At 29.7% G+C, this 18,302-nt stretch overlaps 1 pseudogene; it reads right to left on the bottom strand.

The window, feature by feature from the left end:
* Nucleotides 1-12,848: 12,848 nt before the first annotated feature.
* LOC121123607 (eukaryotic translation initiation factor 4E-like) lies at nt 12,849-16,200 on the bottom strand (annotated as a pseudogene).
* Nucleotides 16,201-18,302: the final 2,102 nt, after the last annotated feature.

The raw sequence follows: 18,302 nt of genomic DNA, 5'->3' as shown, positions 1-18,302 counted from the left end.
TTCTGATGACAGTTTAAAAAATATGAAAGAGTGTTTGAACATTTTATGTTCAAGGAATTACTATAAACGAAACATATAGGTCCATGCAGTCAATACTTATTGTCTTAGAAACTAAAGAAATACCCCCATTAATCGGTTATCAATTTTTTAAATCTTCAAATCGGTAATGTCCAACCCCCTCCCCACCCAAAAAATCCATATCGTTCTTAACCTAGTACTAAATACAAACTATTACATAATTGAAATTACTCCAAAAGCACTTTATATATTTTAAAACCTTCAGTTCGATGACTCTTTGTAATTCCTCTTGTAAATTGTAAAATGATAATATGTTGTGTACATATTAACTTAATTTTTCTGTGAGAAATTTTTTGTGTTCAAATACACAGCATTTTCCGTTCTTGCGTGCAAAGGTGCTTTATATTTTATATACTTATAAAGCTTCGTTTTTCCTCTGCCCCAATTATAAATATAAAAAGTACCACTACATTCATAGGAATACACGGAATACGAACATAGTGGAGACTTCAATCAGGAAATAACATATCCCATTAGGGTAAGCCTTGGATGGACAGGCGGCTTAATGCAATGGCTTAATTATGATTATTCAAAAGGATATATTACATATGTGGAGTGGGAAGATAAAATCAATCTTAAACCAGAAAAAAAAGATGGCAAAATCCTAATTTGTTATGATGCTCCATATATATTTTCTGTACATGTTGTAACTTGTACAAGCAAATTGTACTAGTTGCAACTATAATATGAGATACAGGTTTTACAGTACTTGGGATGGGAATAATGCGATAATTTAATGTTCCGTAGATGATCGATATACACATTACTCCTTGACATACTTTGCGGAACGTAAAAGGTAAAATTTTTAAGTGGATACAGTTCTTTCTTTAAATCATTTACAATGTTTCAGATTGTTGTTACTGGATGATAATATTTGCACTTTGATTCGCAGACTTATTTTTTGCACTATATGTCCTTAATTTTTGAACAGTGAAAACATAAGGTTCGTTATTGTTCATAATGAGAAATCATATTGATAGATCATTTTAAATTTTCATAATCGGTGTAAGTAAAAAGGATTTTATGTTTATCAAAATTTTTACAATATTATACAATCTAAATCTAAGTTTTAATAAACTAAACAACAACAAAAAAAATGAACAAATCAGTAAAATAGACTAAATCTATTGTATCCAAACAATGGGAACCAAATATCCCAATCTCACTGGAGACTACTCTTAACTTTACTAGAGATGAAAAAAAACTCTTAGGTATGACAAAGGTTACCATGTGATTTACTTCAAGAGTGACACAATAAATGTTTGTCAAATGTGTAAAGGAACAGACCTCATTCAAGGAGAACTTATTACAGATTAAGATATGTCAAATAAGGGTTCATACTACCCAAAATTAACTTGATTTTTTGTCATAAAAATATTAAAAAAATATTTATGCGGATATGTTATAGTTTTATAACAATAAATAATCAAAAGTCAAGCTATAGAAAATATCCCTTATATGTCCATGTGTTCCTCAAAGTACGTGAACATAGGGCCCATATGTGGGAGTTGAAATTGATTAAAAGTCTTGAATAATTTTGTTTCACCTCAAAAGAATGTCATATGGTAAAATTTATAGTTTTAGGAGGGTTGTGCTAGAATTGATTAAGGGTGTGTAATTTTTTCCTATTTCATTACAATATTAGTATTCAATGGTACATTATAAAGTTCAAATGTCCACAGTTATATTACTCATAAATGGTATTAATATATAGTTGGTATTTAGAATTATCATTGTTGTAATTAAATATTTTATTTTGAAATGACGTAATTGCAACTCGTACAAATAGCTTATACAAGTTGCAACTTGTACATAACATATACATACAAGCAAATATTTTGTAGGCATATCTGAGTCAATGATTGCCTTATTATTCAAATTTGTTGGATGACTTTAGATAATCAAGTATTTTTGCTCTAGTTGAGAGCCTTTATTTGATTTAAGAGGCTGATATTAACTCCAATATGTCCCGATTCAAATAAAATAAAATATATTTGGCGACCGTTAGAGCAACAGCAAGCTAAAATAATTACACTTAATGTTAAGGATGAATAAGAAATATATTCTTCGACAAATGATCGTCAATTTCTATAAACAAATTGTTTTTATTACCCTTTGAAGGACAAGAATATTGCACTTAAGATGGACAAAATAGATCGTCACAATAAATAAATAAGAAATCGATATATTTTATTTGAAAGGCCACATTGGAGTCAATATAAGTATCTTTCATCAGGTTTTAGATTATAGTCAAAATGATAGGTTATCTTAACTCATCCCACAAATTTGAATATGAAGCCTATTGACTCAAATATGTCTATGAATTATAAACCTATATTTATATATAAAGTTAAAAAAATAAATTAGTATTTTTTCCTTGACTTTTTTTTGTTTTAGAATATATTTAAGTTGATGCACCACATGTATGAACAATAATTCGAAACTCTTTTTTTTTCCTTCCGGACTACTGATATAATAAGACTTTCACTCATTTTGCGGATTTTTGCAACCAATAATTTGGCTGCTTTTAGCATAATTGCACCATAGATAAGTAGTCATTCATAAATAAATAAAAAAGTGAAAAGTTGATTTATTCAAAAATTTCTTCACTTTTGTCATGTGAGAAATATTTTACAAAAAAAAAGCATTTCCAATCTGATATTTTCAGCAAAAATAACAATAACCATATATATTTATTTATTTTTTTGTTATTTATTGTTTTACACAATGGAATTTGCAAGGAAGGAAGTAATGATGACTTCATCCCACATCTTTTGCAATTCCTGTAAAATGCCTATTGATGATAAATACACGTACAAGAGATTTGCATATTTTAATGGATTTCATGCCATTTGAAAATAATTATTATTAATCAATTTATTCGCCTACATCAAAATATTTTTCGCGTATACCTGTAAGAAGAATTTTACATTAATGAGTTATGGAAGACCTCCCCTAATCATGATTTAATTAAAACCTTATAAACATAGGCTAAAGAATTCGGGTTGGGGAAATGCATAAAAAAAGAAGGGAAATTAATTTACTATAGAAGACAATATTTTTTTAATATTTTAAAAAAGGTAGAAATGAAAAAAAAAAATCAAGAATTGTATTTTCTTAACAAAAAAGTGATAAAAAAATTGTAATGTATTTTATTCAAAAAACCCTCCATCAAAAAGGTCATCCAAAAAAATATGTGTTTTTGATGTTCTAAACAGAAATTCTTATTAAATTTGATATAAAATGTAGGCTGAATGCCATATTCATAGAAAAATTAATAAAAAAAGTATACTTTTTTGAAATGATCATCAAAAAGATGTCTCTTGTTTAAAATAGTCCTCATTAATCAACTGTATCATTAAAAATAAAAAGATTAAAAAAAGGACTATTTTTTCATCACAATACCGAATTTTGGTTTAAATAGCAATCAATATTCGGAGAAAATTGAAGTTATCCCCTAAAAAAATATAAATCTTCTACGTTAGTAATTCCATTTGGCGATTCATTTGGTAAATTGGGTCGTTATCAAGATATATCTCACTATAATAAAAAATGTTTTAAAAAAGTCATTAAAATTATAAACCCAATATTCGGGTTAAATTCTCTACCCCCCTTAAAAAAATATGTCTATGTACTTTGCAATAATAAAAAGATTTACAATCACGGTTATATATCTATGTTAATAAATAATTCATTATTTATGAAGCAATTCATGATATTGAAGCAAATATATATATTATTTTTATTTAAGTCCCAAATTATTATTGAATTAGTTAATAATGTTTGGACAAAATTCAAGTTGTTCCTGTAAAAGATTAAAATCTTCTCTATCAGTGATTCATAAAAAAAAGGATAGCAATGTAATGTCAAGGGCTGGGCGAGGTTGTCAGGGTCATCAACATCTATCTTCGTAATAGAAATGGTCTTCAAGAAGTGTCTTTTTATATAAAAGTCATCAATAAATATCTTTTTTAATGGTCATAAAAAAATTATAAACCCAAATATTCGGACAAAATTAATTGCTTCCCACGCCAAAAAAAAAATATGTCTAGGGTCTCCGCAGTGATAAAAAGACTAGAAAGGACAATGATTATTAATTATTATTTATGGAACATTTAAATAATCTAATTTACCTATTGAGAATATTGAATCAAACAGGACATTGTATACTGGATTGTAACTAGAATTGGTTAATCCAAATCTTATAAAGTGAAAATGGAGCCTTGATTATTGCATGACTATAATTAGTATGAAACTTCTTCATTATTACTCTTGTGACCTGATTCTACAGAGAGTTGAGCGCATCTCATTAAGACTTACCTTGAAATATAGGTAAGGATTTACTAATGCATTCGAGTAATTAAAATTTCTTCTTAGAAATGTAAAAAAATAATATTTTCCCAAAAATTAACCCTGTAAAGTCATATTTAACTTAATATATCCATGCCACATATTTGCATATTATATAGGTAGCAAAATTTATGCAACGTATACAGGTGAGTGTCCTGTTATTGAGGTTAATTTATTTTGGCTTTGTTTTACTAGAGGTAAAACTCTGGATCTCTCATGCAAATTTTTTTTTTAATGTTCCTATAATTGGTCAGATGGAGATGCAGTTATTAAATACAAGTCAACATTATAAGTACAATACAAAAATCTATCCGACCTAGGAATTGTCTTTGAAGTCTATATACATTAAGATAAGGTATGTATAGACAGCGTGAGCCATCTGTGCCACGAAAATGATTTTTGTTAAACGCAATTCCAACCAGTTATGAAATTAAAAAAATAAATCCAGATTCTGATAGTTTGATGGATTCTAATTTATTTTGGTGAATAAAATCACATCTGTCATCAATTGCAATCTATATACGAGGACAAAAGAGCAAGTAGGCCTTCGCCACTTGGTCCCTTGGCAAATCCTAGAGTTCCTTCTTGATCTGACTGATTTTTCTTTGGTTATATGAGGTTCAAATTTTTATTTTCGTACCATACACAAAAAAAAACCATCAGATTCAAATCCAGCAAGTTTAAAGGCCAAAAGTCAGGTCGTCAAAATTGTCTTGGAGCCATTTGATACTTTTTTTTTTGTTTTTATATTAATAAACATTTAATGTTTATTAATATAAAAACAAAGGGAATATCAATTATTATCAAAAATAAATATTGACAACTTTTAAATATAATTTATTTATATATTAAGGCGAAATATCCTTGAGGCAAAATGGGTGTAAGGCGGAAGTATTGTTTTACCGCAAAGTAAAGAGATTTAAGATCAGATTGAAGAGGGTGGCCAAAAGATTTCGTAGCAGAAAGTAAATAAAATGCTCTATTAACTATTTTTGAAATGCATATACTGCCTGAACTGGGGCCCATCCTCCTATAGACGTTAAAGTTAATTGGACTTTAATTCTGGGCCACCCTGTATAAGCTATGTATATTTTATGATTGTCATTAATTAAACTACCTAGTTGGTCAGTTGAAAGGCATTTATACTATACTCCAACTTGGGAACCCAGTTCATTCCTTTGTAAATATAAAAAACTTACAAATATTGAATGTATTGAGTACATTTGAAAGGATTTGATGACGTCAGAACAGCCTTTGGGATGGACATATTATTTTTCATTATTCTCAATGTCTGTAACTACAAAGTTTGTTCTATTTAATTAAAAGTCATTTGTAATTATATAAAGATGTTATGGATATCAAAAATCTACCCTCAGGACAAGCTGTTGTAATTTTATTAAAGGTACAAAGCAAGTACATTTGACGCTATCTACTTGTGTGTATATATTTCCTGATTGCAATATAGGGAGACATCAGCAAGTCCTGCAAAACTTTTTGGTTTTAGCTTAATTACTCCGAGATGGCTTCACACAGACTCATTCAATTATTACAGAAGATATTTGCTATTTTTAGAATACATTTACAATTAACTAGGTGCATTGGTATTGGAATTGGCTCCATACTGGCGAATCAACCGATACATATGCATAATTATTTATATGGATAATATACAAGGTGGTACCTTTAGCGGTCTTGCAGTTCTAGTGGTTCAAGAACCAGTACCAAAACTGTAATATATTGCTTATCAGTCCTGTTTCTTAGCTTTAATCAATAGGTCAATTTTCTGAGGTTTTTTTTGGTGCAATTGCACAAAGCCGTTTTCCAATGATTTTTATATGTTGCCAGGCTGATAAAGTTGTATATGAGTTCCAAAGGGCTTTTTATGGTTCTGAAAAAAGGATTTTAGACACCTGACAGCGTAAATACAAGAGGGAAGGGGTGGGGTAGATTATGAGTCTGCAGGTTCGCTACTAAGCTTATCAGGTCCCTATAATATAATAGCTACAATATTTCTTAAACCAAGGGTTTCCAAACTTCACTATGCAAAGCTCCGCCGTACACTAATACATTTTAAACTGAAGCCCCCTTTATACAAGTTTTCAGGGCCCTGTTGGATCTACGCACTATGTGTATAAGGTAACTGCGGCTTAGAAGGCTTAATCTACAATATTAAGCTTTAAATTATAATAACTTTTTTTTCCTTTTTGAGTTGTGTTCGATTGAAAATATAAGAAGATGGTTAAAATTCATTTTTATTTTTAACCTTATACCAAAGCAATATAATTTTATTTTCATTAACAAATTCATAAAGAAAACAAGTTTCACCATTGTATTTTGGATTCTTAGAAAAATGCCTTGAGTAAAAAAAAAAAAAAGAAGTGTATTATACCCCTCGTGGAATTTTCCTTGGGGTAATTTTACATCTCTGCCAAGTTTCCTTCGGGCAATTTTACATCTCCGCCAAGTTTCCTTCGGGCAATTTTCTTCCTTGTGCAACACTCCTTTAATGCAAATTTAGCATTGGGCAATTTTTCTTAGCATCCTGCTTTATAATAGGCTTTATAAAAAAAATCCATTATCCTGCTTTAATAATGTGTATAACACGTTGTATCAGTGCGATCCGTTTACACTAGATGGTATTAGAAAGATAAAATTTCGTTTAAAAACTTTATTGTACATTTTTTTACTCTTTGACTCAATATTTTTTGGGTGAGCGTCAAAGATAAGGGGCGTCCACAGGATTACATTGGAGGGGAGGGGGGAGGCTTGATTTATGAAAAAATTTCCAAAATTCAAATTTTTTCTCAACTACATAATTTTCTCCAGTGACCTATTTTTTGAGAAAAGAGATCCCCCCAAAAAATATTTACTTCTATTTTTCTATAAAAAAAATCATCTTCACGAAAAAAATTTTAGTGCATACCAAAAATTCGTTGATTTGGGAGCTACAGCTCCCCCCTCCTCTGTGAATGCTCCTGAATATGGACACCAGAAAAGACGAACTACACCATATTTTACAGTTTTTCTTGGAACAAAGCGAAAACTGCGAAACCCCAAGCTAGGTGGCTGAAATGTGAACAGTGTTAATGGTCTTGATACTGTAAGAGCCACTCACTCGCCACTTTGGTTTTGTCAATTCTATTCCAGTAATTTCGAAGTCACATTTGTACCACGCTCTGGAAGGCCAATTGTCGAAAATGTGGATAAATAATGTAAACCGTCGAGTCTGACCGTCATGTAAGCACTGTTTTGATATCCCAGAAGATCAACATTTAAAAATCCATACAAAATAATTGATTTTTATTACTGCACCTGTTCCGTGTTGCACTTATCTTCTTTCTCCCCAATATTTAATTTATTCTAGAGAAGATGGGTTATTTATCAAATCTATAAATATTATTTGTTATGGTCCTCTTTTTGAGTCACCAGAGTAGGTAGAGTGGTATGTGAGACCATCAGTCATCATATCCCAATTCTGCTTCTGAAAGACATTCATTTTATGCATGCGTACAAAGATATTTATTGTGTATTTCAAGGTATGCATACACAGTGTTTTACTCCATAATCAATCTATTCACATTCAAAAAGATCCTTCTAGACATATGCTTATATGTACACTGTTGATTTATGTATGAGTATGTTCATCCGTGATCCCCCAATCAATGGGAGGGTAAACAGTTGTAAAATTGTCTCTTTTTTTTCTTATTCTTGTTTTCTTTTTAGGTTTTTTGCAATTTGTTTGGATGTACTTAAAATATCTAAAAAAAAATTATAAATAGTATACAGTTTATGATCGAATAATATATAATGTACTCACGTAACTCAAATGCAATATATTTTTTGTTTTTTACTGAATGGCTTGAGCTGATTTTAGATATGTAACCTTTTTGGAAGACTACTTTGGACATAGTATCATTTTTACCTCTACTAATTTGTCTCTAAATTGAGCATGATATACATTTGTACTCATCAAAGAATTAATTATATTTCATTATATTTTCATCGGAAAAGTAGCAATTTCATTTATACGTATGCTATTGTAATTACAATTTAGAACTTGATAGATTTAATTTTAATGGGACCCTATTGTGGCTAAATGTAGTCTCATAAATCAAATGAAAGTGTTAAACTATAGCTAATACTCTTGGTTATCTCAAGGTTATCCAATAAATTTGAATGCAGTCCGTATAATTGATTGGAATAATATGTCTATGAGATAACGCACTGTATATTTATAAAATGAATACTAAATTACCGCTAAATATTATAGTACTGTTAACCAAAAATATATATGGCTTAATGTTCATGGATATAATTTACTTTTGTAGAAGTAAGATGTACTGGAGTCTTTAGCAATGATCTTATTATAACAACAAAAATGTTTAAACTGAATATAGGAACGTTTAATTGACGGTAATTTAATTGTGAAATGGTATTTGAGTATTTACCATATTTAATCGCTCATATTAGAATATAAATCATTTTTTAAATTTGTAAACATGTAGAAAACATACTAACTAGCAAAACATAAAAAAATGAGTTTTATAACTTTTTGAGAGTAAACATTGATTGAAATTTTAATGTTAATTTTTTTGTCAAAAGTCAATATTCTTCAATATTTGAGTAGCGAAAGTATGTAAACTGCAATGCCCTTTGAATTTGTTCAGTGCGAAACACATCAGGCTTTAACATACAACAAGTAGAAGCCTGTCACTGCCAAAAACTAAAAACTTAATAAATCTGCAGGTTTACATAAGTGGAGATGACAGACCCAAAATGGAAGCTCTAATTACCAAGTTTATAAAGTGAGAGAAAGTTTACACTGACAATTAGCTGCAATGGTGTACAATTCATATTTTTAGCTTTTAAAAGATATAATTATAATAATATTTTACTTCAATAGCTACATGTATTAGTACACAACAGCATTTTTAGTAAACTCTATGATTTTCTAGTACACAAAACAGTAATATATATCTTTGAAATGCAAACTTTATTATTCAATCCATACCAGATAGCACAGTTTAGAGTTGAATTCAAAATATATACCATCTGATAAATGCATTGTATAAGTTTGGTATTTATAACAGCCATAAATTATTTAAAAAACTGATAATTTAGTGACTAGATGGTGGCAATTATGATTGCCAAATTTGAATATCCTAGGTTCCATATTGTCGAAGATACATTCACCCAAATTTAAATATCTCAGCTCAAACTTGTGTTCATAATACATATAAAAACGTGAAGTATAATTTCTATCTTTGATATATGAAAACCTTAATCACATGAATAAATTTAACCTAAATAATTACAATTATACTTAGATACGGGTAAAAAGAATAATAAAAATTAAAACATTTTTTTTAGACAAGCTGATAAACTTTTAACTTTTTTTAGTTTTTAAATACAATTAAGTTAAGAGATAGAAAAAATACAGAACTTTAATATGATTCCTTTTATGCTTATCATTTTTTTGTTTTGTTTTATGTCAAGGTTGAGCATTACATCGCTATTGTAAATTACTTACTTACTTGATAACTAACTTGGTCTATTTCTTTAATGTACATCATCCTCAAAATTACTTTGAGACTTTAAATAATCCATTTTTAACGCAAGAATAACTACTGATTCTGTAGAATTATTTTTTTTTTACTTTAAGACGGGTAATCTATTGCCTTAAAGCTTATTACTTGTTTATAGTACTCCAAAACATAGAAAAAATCAATACACGTATGTAGAAATACATTTGATAAGAAATTAAAGCTTGGAATTTCGTTAAAACTAGTGTTGTCATATTTTGTAATAATAAAGTTATGAAGCATACTTTTTAAACAGAATCTATTTTTTATTTTTCGTATTTGAGGTTCTTTTAAACGAAAAAGAAATATAGTCAGACCTGTATTAAGCAATTAGGTAAGAGAAACTGAAATAGCTAGAGCGCTAAATGATCTCTCAAACAATATTTTAAGTATTTCAAAAGTTGGAAATAATTGACAAAAGAATACAGTAAAATATATAATTTCCATCAATAAAGTAATGGGATAAGATTCATTCTTAGATATACCATATATACGAGGGTGGTCTGAAAAGTTACCGATCTCAACCTGAAGATAGCAAAACATGTAAATAAAAGCTAAGATGGAAGATTTTTGTTAAGTTACAAGAAGACTATGTTGCAAAAAAAAATTCTGAAAAAAAAATTCAGTATCATTGTTGGATCGGAAACTTTTCAGACCACCCTTGTAGAGGGAAAGACAGAAATTTGGGTAAACATCCATTATCGTAGACGTCAAACATTCATACTTTATTCATTAACTCGTCAAGAGAGAGTCTTTAAGCTGGTTCTAAGATGTTTTGCTAAGGGAATATTTGCCTTGCGGAAGTTTAGCCTGGGGAACCTTCCCTCTTATATATATGTTATGCAAAAAATATATCTTACCACATCTAACTTATGGTTTAAAATGGGGTTCCCTTCATTTGAATTTATTTTTAACGTGCTTTTGCATTCATTCTACAATAAACTATAGGACCAAGGGTTTATTCTTGTGAAATTTAGTTGTTTAGATGTCCGAGTTCAAATGTGAAAACGCATTATACTCTTAATTATTCCAAAATTACGACAGCATTCTCGTCATTTTATCCATTATGTTTAGTTAGAAGTTAAGTTTGCTGTGGTATATTGACAAGAAACTAAGTGCTGATAAAATAGAGTGAATGAAGAGAAAACTTGAGATTAAAATACCTTAGAATGGAATAGTTAAGGTATAATTATCATATCTTGATATAGTATACGTTTAAATTGTTTCTACTCCAGTTTGTATCTAGGTAAATATCACTCTTACAGTGCGTATGTATTCTCTTTTAGACCAGTTAAAAGAGCAGCTGTCACCCTCAGTTATATCATGACGGAGTCTCATCTCTTATATCATTTTGTCTTTGGGAGCAACCTTGTCGATAAGTAGACAGCTGCAAAAGTCAACTGTATTTCCTATCCTCCATCTGACTCTATTATTCAGTTTCGTTCTAAATTTTTAGGGCGTGTCTGAATCTGATGGAAAATCTTTGCTAAATGAAATCAACCTCAGTATTAACCAATCTTAATCATACACGAGGAAATATTTAAAGAAATAATATAAATTTCAATAAGACCTAAATTAATAATAATAGCGGGAGATGTCGTTGCAGTAAAGGAATTGAAGGTCCGTCTTTAATTGCAATAATTTAAGCTCGTCGAGAATCCCTTCCCTATTATTGGTGAAGAGAAGATTCCTCTTTAGTGCACCGCTGAGATAAGAGTCTGGAGGTTACATTTCACCTTCAACACCAACCGTAGTCCCTCGTCGGTTCCTTAAAAGCTGTATATAAGCTCGTCTGGATCAGGGGTTCTTCCTATTTTCTTTCCATCACCTCTTCCAATTAATAGTAAGCCATTGTTTTTAAAAGTTAAAATTTTCAATATTTACAATTAGGCTATACAGTGGCATTTTTAATCATATATTGCATTGAGATTGCATGTTCTTTTGAAAGGTACCCTGACTGAAAAAAGTTTGAGAAACGCTTCTTTAAATAGCTACCTATGAGAAGATTGTAATTTTAAATAGCCCAACCTACAAAAAAAATTACTTCTAAAAAGTAAAGCAAAGCATAACAATTAACAATGTCTTTTTCTTTAAGCAGCAAAATTTTAAAAAATTGAAAGAAGTCATAAAAATAAAATATAAATATAATTGCCTTATCTGTTACTTCATCGTCATTTTCGTAAATCCCCTTTGTTTTGCTTAGGAAATAACAACAAATCCTACTCAAATAAATTGAGAGCTGAAACTAATTATTAAATGAGAAAAAGTCATTCTATTTAAGAACTGATATTTTATATTTTTTTGTAACAAAGAGTATCATTCATTTGCTTTAAATTAGGTATTTGTTTTATAGAGAGAAAGAGAGGCCTATTTAACTTAAATTAGGTTATTGAGAACCTGTTTATCATCCATAGCCCAATGGTTCGTGAAGAAATAGTTTTGTAGGCAAGTCGGATTTGTAATATCCTATTCGAATTTTCTAATCTTGAAACACACATATCTCCGTTGTAAAAAAAAATATTTTTTTATTAAATTTTGCATTAAATGTAGTCTTATTAGTTTAAACAAAAAAAAATGTATAAAAAATGAGCCAAATCTCTGATATAGGACTACAAAGTAAGTAAAAATTTGATAACTTGACATTTTTAATCTGCAAGCAATTTATTTTTCTTACACCGATGTCTGTTTATGAAATAATTCTGAATATACTGGAATTCCAAGTCAAGTCTCAAGTCTTTGCTCAAAAGTCCAACTCGCTTAAGAATACTTCCCTCAAATATGTTTATCAAATTTTTAAACAAAAATCCTATCCAAAGGGAATAACATAACGTACTACTATCATACGACAAAGCGATAGAAAGCCACGGAACTAAAAGAAGAATCCTCATAGAATTCAAATTCAACTTTAACGGTTTTATGCACTCCAAGGCACTCCTGAAAAGTTGCCCAGCTTCCTTCACTTCATTAAATTTTTGTCCTACGTTGATGTAACCTTCATTTACTTCATCTGCAGCTCTTTCATAAGATCTTTCATGTACATATTTGAGTATCCATTAAACTCCTTCACATTTTTCGGCATTTTACCATAATGAATTGATTCCAATTTTAATAAGGGAATAATCAATTTCAGGACAAGGAGTTGAAACAGGCTGCAAATATGTATTAAGACCCCAATTGTCTTCTATTTTGTGAAATATAAAGACTTCAACTAAATTATTGGACCAGTCTTTGTCCTTGTTGTACTTAAAGTACCATAGCGCCCATGAATCCCTTAGAGGATGCTTAAGAATATTTTTTTCAAGGACTGCCTGTTCTTTGGAATGGTTGAATGAATTGGAAGAGCCTTTGAGAAATTTCTTTTTACCATTACTTTCTTAAACTTCTCAATTTGTATATGTATATGATTACGCGCTTTAATAGACTTTGTTTTAAAATATTTACTGTAGTCGTAGTAGAAAAATTATTAACATTAAAACTAATTCCTTAATATAAAAAAATTCAATAAAACAATTTGAAGCATAAATTAGGGGAAGTGAATATTACCGGAAGTGAAACTTTTTCAATAAACAATCACTTCAAAGCCCTTTTTAGTATTAGATAATTTTTTTTTAAACAAATAGATTCTTTTGTTTCAACTAAATTATACATGCACAACTGATTTGCAAATTGATTTGATCCTCTTATTTATTTTTTTGTTTGGTTGGTTGAATGCGTGCTAGCAAAAGTTATCACATCAATAAAAAATAGAAATAACTCCTCACACAGAGTTTCTTCTTATTGTTATTTTAGAATAACGGAAACAATAAATAAAGCCTATAAATATTTTTTATTAATCACGAAGTTGCAAAAATTTTATAACCAAAAAAATGATTTTAACTTGTTGAAGAATGAGTTATGGGATAGCTAACACATATTACATTGATATAAGTTAATAAATCAAAAGTAGTTTTTTTTGTTTGTTTTTTTAATAAAATATTACAGGTTTTTTCAGCTTATGCATCCATTTTCAAATATGGATGCCTGAGAAAATATTCCAAATTCTATAAATTTTTTATGTAACGATATTTATTCAAATATATCTTCTTTTTTTTTGTTAAATTTAGTTTTAAATTCTACATTTAAATAATGATTTCTAACTCATCAAAACAGCGTATCAGAGTGAGTTGTTTTTAGGGTAAATTATAATGTAACTACATATTGTGTCTGGTATGTATAGGTACCAAAATTTAACGTAATAAGATTACAAGAAACACCGGAATCGAATGCAAAAGAAGTCACATTGAACAAATCTTGACTGAATTATGTCATTATCAACCTATATCAACTATCGTGGAAGAATAAACATCTAATGTTTTAAAAATTAATAAATACTTTATATAAGGCTTAAATTAAGAACAACAGAAAACTAATCTAGTGCGTGAAAGATGTTTTGAAGGACAAAGGATTTTTGACAGTAATGTGTTTTGCTGAGTCAGTCCTTACATAGGAATAAAGACGGCAATATGGGTCCAGTTCAGTCTCGGTCTGGTCCAATCCTAAAAATTATAAAGTTTGGTCTTGATGACGTCACTCAACTTTATTTATTTTCTTTTTTTAAGCAATTCTAGTACTTATATTCTTAAGGACACGTCCCAAGGACTGACAGAACCTGACCTAAGACTGGACTAGACTGAACCAAATAAATAAGGGCAAACACAACACTAATAATAGGAAAGTTGAACGAACGACAGTTGAATTTTTTGTTTTCTCCTTTAAAAAAAGTGCAGCCACATTAATTTTTGTAAATTTTACAGTCTTTTTTTTTTTTTTTTTTACAAGAGCAGAAGAGTTCATAATCAATTTTAATCTCTTAATGTCCTAGACAACGCCGGCCAAACCTAAATTAGTATTATTTGAAATCTGAAAGTCTAAGAAATTCAGTTGTATTCAGTATAAAATTATGTGCAACTCTGTATATACATTGCAACTTTTTGTTGCAATCCCCATTTGAAAATAAACCTAAAAAATGTGTTCGTTTAAATGTTATTCATATATTCTTAACTTTAACAGCATTAAAACCATAATAAGAACTAAGGAATTGAGTTTAAATAGCATTGTATCAAAGTACATTGAGGCTTTTATAGTATATTTATATATATATTTTTTTTTTTGTAAAATTACATAATAATACATCCATATCAAGTATCATGAACCATAACAATCGACCAAAAAATATATTTTATATCCTTTTCAAACTCTTGAAAAATACATTGTATTGAAATATAAACTTGTCAAAATAATTGCTCAACTTGAAAAAAAAGTTTTGAATCCACATAAAAGGCGGAATGTCCATAAATAATTACATACAATTATTTGAATCCATTTTGAAGCAAATTATATGGTTCCGAGAAAAGTTGGTAAATAAAGAGATAGGCCTAAACAAAGACATATTCCAAAATTAGCTTTGATTGTTATCATGAAAGGAGCTGTTTTATAATAGTATTTACTGAAAGTCAAATAACCAAGTTTGTTACCTGTAGAAATAAAAGTTAAGGGTACTTTTGGTCACAAGTTCTATGATTCCAAAAAATAGATTTGATAATGAGTCAACCCCAAAAAAAGAAAAAAAATTATTCTTAATGGGATATTGAAGGAGTCACATTTCAATTTGACATATTTTATAATAAATTAATTCCTACTTTAAACTCTTCAAAATCTTATTTTTCAGACTCACATACCAAATCAAGGGTTTTCCCACATATTTTGATATTCCTTAAACAGTACAAGTTTTTCCGTTCCCTTCTGAAAAAAATCATATTTTGATTATTTTCCGCTTATTCGCTCTTTATTTTTTTTATAACGAAACACTGACCAAGTGTGGCACGTCTGTTCAAATGTATTAAGTTAGAAAAAAAGATACACTTGATATGTCCAGTTATGAGATGCAACAAATGACTCAGAATTGGGGTTTCGGTGAATTTATAGACACAAAACTTGTAGTAGCATGACTTAATTAGAAAAAGCGTGATATATATGGAATTAAGAAAAGAGGATTCAATACCAATTTGTGATATGTTTAAATACTATGTCTATTTTGTTTTATTTATTTATTTATTATGGCCTCATATACCAACAATAACAGCTTCGATATACCGGTGAAGAAATTGGCAGCTCTTGACGATGAAGGCCCTCCCTTTGGCCTCGCTACCATGATGACAGCTTGGAGCAAATCCAAATTAAGATGAGCTATGTGGTAGACATTCTTCTCTACTACATTTTTCCTTGCAAAGTCCAGCAGATTGAGGATTGGGGTTTAGGTACTCCAGAATTCCACTATATTGTTGATACAAAAGCTTTGGTTGTTCTTGGCTATATGGGGTTTTAATGGACTTTATTATGCTGAAAGCAGTCCAGATGGAGATGCCAATAGTCTTTGTAGCTTTCTTTGCACTCAGACCGGTATGAAATAGATTACACAAGCGTTTCTTTTTTGTTGTTCTGGGACATATTTATACTTAAAGACATGGAATAAAAACCAAACTTGTTTATTTTTGTTTCAGAGGTTGTTTGGCTGCGTTATGAAACCTCGTAATAAAAAATAACCGGGATAAAGAAGTACTGGAAGTTTTTGGGTTCCCACTCTATATAGTATTTCAGTATGCCCTAAGTGCCCCTAGCGGGCAGAAAAGTATTTGTGTAGGAAACAAAATTTAGACCAACGTTGATCATGTGGTATTAGCTTTGTTTTAGAGTGCAATAAAAACGAAGAAAATAATTGAGAAGCTAAATGAACACCATGAAAAGATTTTTTTTCTGTAAGTTGTTCAATTTATTTCCCGTTTAGAGACTCAAACATTCAAAAATGAACGGCACTCCTTATTATCTTAATATCTATGTGAGTTTGATTTGAACTCATCCAAATTGCTTTTATAATTATTTATGTACATAGGAACTGCATAAAGTTTATTAATAATAGGGATCGAGATCATATCTAAAAATATTAAAAAAGCTTCTCAAAAATGAGGTTTTATGAATTAAAAAAAAGTGAATCTATTAAAAAATTATAAAAACACAAAATACTTTTGCATGTATTTTCAATTAGTAATTTTGTTGATGAGATTCTTTATAAGATTTTTACAGTATGTTAATATTTGCATGGAGTCACACATTCACCACATATTAATATGTTGTTAAGTAGCAAGGTATGATGATATCATTTGGACATTTGAAAATATCACGTTTGTTATAAATCTAAAAATATGTAGGAAGGAAAAAAACATTGTTTTTTGTAAAATATTTTGTACTGGACACTTCCGTAATCAACTTCTATGTCTTTGAATGATGGAAGTTAATTGAAAAAATAATTGTTACTGTCAAAAAATGTCTTTGCCACATGTGTTTACAGTATAGTCATTTCTAAGCATGTTTTCCATTATATATTCATACAATATCATATATTTCTGGTTAAATTCAAACAGATGTATGTACAATTAACATTTTGAAAACTATTCACATACATACAAAATACGCACAATAGAATCAGGGGCTTCAACTTTTCGGATTTTTCCAGCTGATATGATGACAAAATTGCAGAATGTTTTTTTGTTTTTTTTGTGGGGAAATAGGAGGAGGGGCAAAAGTTCAAAAGATTCAATCAAGAGTCTTGCAACGGAGGAGAATGATTTTACTCATTTCCGGTGTCAAAAGTGGCCTTTCTACTTCACAAGGCTCTTTCCACCCACTTTCTTGATACCTCTCTGGACAGTCTGATGTGAAACTCCCAGATCTCTTGCATGGACCCTCATGGACTTGAGGGGATTGACCTGATCTGTTTTCTTTAACTCCTCCAGATCCCCCCAGTGTGGCCTTCTAGATAGAGCCCTTTTTCCTCTCCAACATTTTGGACTAGCTGACGGCGTAAACAGTCCTCCTGGAGACACCCAACTGCTTGGTGTGCGTGAATGGAAATTCGTCGATCCTGTTCAAGTGTCATTTTCTCAACTTGTACTAAAGATAAAGAGCTCCAGTTGGTTTTATTTTGTAACTAATTGTTTATGCTTCAATATATAGAAATATGAATTAATTTCAGTCCTTAAACCTTCATTAATTATTGAATTAGTACGTCTTCAGATTTGAATGGACTACCTGGTACATATTATAAACGTTTCACTTAATAGACAAAACATCGCAATTTAATCGTTTTAAAATCGTGAACCGACTTTTTCGGTGTTAGTGGATATACCGATTTGTATGGACCGATTTTTTCTTCTTTCTTGTTTTATGGGTGGTATAAATCTGATTGAAGCAACACAT

Source organism: Lepeophtheirus salmonis, chromosome 8 (genome assembly GCF_016086655.4).
Source record: "Lepeophtheirus salmonis chromosome 8, UVic_Lsal_1.4, whole genome shotgun sequence".
In the NCBI taxonomy this organism is placed as follows: domain Eukaryota; kingdom Metazoa; phylum Arthropoda; class Copepoda; order Siphonostomatoida; family Caligidae; genus Lepeophtheirus; species Lepeophtheirus salmonis.
This window is presented reverse-complemented; position numbering and strand designations above follow the sequence as displayed.